Source organism: Macaca nemestrina, chromosome X (genome assembly GCF_043159975.1).
Source record: "Macaca nemestrina isolate mMacNem1 chromosome X, mMacNem.hap1, whole genome shotgun sequence".
NCBI lineage: Eukaryota > Metazoa > Chordata > Mammalia > Primates > Cercopithecidae > Macaca > Macaca nemestrina.
In genome coordinates this window covers 104983226-104985671 of record NC_092145.1, presented here as the reverse complement: position 1 = coordinate 104985671, position 2446 = coordinate 104983226, and the positions used below count along the sequence as shown (strand labels likewise).

Below are 2446 nucleotides of genomic sequence, written 5' to 3'. Positions count from 1 at the left end.
TCCCAATATTGATTCTTGCAATCCATGAGCAGTGGATGTTTTTCTATTTGTTTGTGTCATCTATGATTTCTTTTTTTTTGCCGGTGGAAAATAACTTTTATTGAGACCCCACCAGCTGCAAAATCTGTTCCTGGCACTAAATAAGCTTCTTCCTTTGCAATTTGGTTTTTCTTTTTTTTTTTAATTTATTTATTATTATTATACTTTAAGTTGTAGGGTACATGTGCATAACGTGCAGGTTTGTTACATATGTATACTTGTGCCATGTTGGTGTGCTGCACCCATCAACTCGTCAGCACCCATCAACTCGTCATTTACATCAGGTATAACTCCCAATGCAATCCCTCCCCCCTCCCCCCTCCCCATGATAGGCCCTGGTGTGTGATGTTCCCCTTCCTGAGTCCAAGTGATCTCATTGTTCAGTTCCCACCTATGAGTGAGAACATGCGGTGTTCTTGAGTGGTCCCATGAATACTTTCTTCTCCTCCTTGATCTGGAACTGCCCATGGCCAAACTCGAAGGTGGTGTCAATGAACTTAAGGTCAGTCTTCTCCAGGGCCCACTGTTTGGTCTGCACCAGCAAGGACTTGTGGAGGGTGAGCACTCACTTCTTGGTTCCCACCAAACAGCCTTTCAGCATGACAAAAGTTATTGGTCACTTCACCATAGTGGACAAAGCCACCCAGGGGGTTGATGCTTTTGTCAGACAGGTCATAGTCAGTGGAGACCTTGTCCTTGATCAGTTTGATGTCATTGATAAGGTAGCCCTGGCCAATTTTATAGATCCTCTTGTTGATCTCAGTACAGTGATGGTAGCCTTTCTGTCCAGTGCATGCCACAGGGAAGGCTGCATGAGCATGATGCCATGCTCTAATGCAGATCACCTTGCACAGGCCTCAGGGGGTCTTGAGGGGCAGCCTCTTGCTGTGCCAATGACTGGTGACTCCTTTGTAATCTTTGCCTGTGGTCACCCCAATGATGTCGATTATCTCATCCTGTCCAAACACTTGGTTCACAGGTACCTGCTGCTCGAGCCTCTCTCGGGCTCAGTCCAGCTTCTTGGCCATGGTGCCTCGGTTCACTTGGATCTCCATCAGGTGGGCCTTCTGGCACAGAGGAAGTGGGTGCCTCTGGGTGTGGGCAATGACGTGGATGACTTGGCAGTACTTCTTCATGCTGCTGAAGTCCTTCTCCAGCTGCTTCTTGCCATCCTCATACTGCCATTTCTTGCAGTACTTGAGAAAGGCCTTCTTCTTAGATTTATGCCAGTCCTTATAGCCCTTTGCACTCATTACTGATGTGCTCAGCAAAAATGGTCTTGAAGTTCCGGAGGCCTCAAGGGGTTTCCCTGTCACCCACATTGCCCACAACCACCATGGGTGATGTCTCCACAATGGACACAGCCTCTACCACCTCCGTCTTGTTCACCTTGGATTCTGGCCTGTCGACTTCCCACATGATGCAGGTCATGCCAGCCTTGTATCCCAGGAAGGCTGTGAGGTGGACCGACTTGGAAGGGTCATCTTAAGGAAGCAATTCACCTTCCCATGGTGCCTGCTGCTGCACTTCCAAGGCAGGAAGCCGAGGGACCCATGTCTGGGAACAGAGAACTTTCTGTGAGACATCACACTGTCAAATCCCGCCAGTAGAGTCATCTATGATTTCTTTCATCAGTGTTTTGTAGTTCTCCTTGTAGAGATCTTTCACTTAATGATAAAGTATATTCCTAGGGTTTTTTTTTTTTTGCAGCTATTGTTAATGGGATTGAGTTATTGATTTGATTCTCATCAGTGCTCCTAATTTCCTCTTCTAATATAAATTTGACATATGACTCCAATTTCATTACTTCTTCTTGAGGAATCTTTGTTTAGTCATGACACCAAGACAAGGTTTGCCAAATAGGACAAATAGATACAGGACACTTTGTTAAATTTGGATTCCAGATAAATAACAAATAATGAGACACACTTATAATAAAAATCATAAAATTTATTATTTACCTAAAATTCAAATTTAATTAGGTGTCCTGTATTTTATCTGGCAACCTTAACTCAGAATTACTTTGTTTCTACACCCCTTCAGATTAAGATACTGCCCCACCTGCCAACACACAAATACATTCTGGATGGTCTTCAGTAGCATAGAACACTCCGAATAGATATCCTCTGACTTTCCCTTGATAAGTTCAGACGATTGACTAGAAAAAGAGATTCTCTTGCGTATTGCAAGTAGACATCTTCTTTTGAGAGAAATCCTCTCCCTCTGGTGAAATTTTCTGACAGTCATTCTGGCTATTTTCCCTATTCAGAATAAACCAGACCTCAGAAAGTGTGCATCCATCCTTTCTTTACTCTGGCACTTGACATTCTGTCCCAGGTCTATATTGGGAAGAGCAGCTAGTTCAGGTCATCTCTTATAAGTTTTAGCATTTTCCAAATTTATAAGA

General features: G+C 43.9%; 1 pseudogene; it reads right to left on the bottom strand.

Annotated features, from left to right (window-relative positions):
• Positions 1-508: 508 nt before the first annotated feature.
• Positions 509-1625, bottom strand: LOC105493798 (large ribosomal subunit protein uL3 pseudogene; annotated as a pseudogene).
• Positions 1626-2446: the final 821 nt, after the last annotated feature.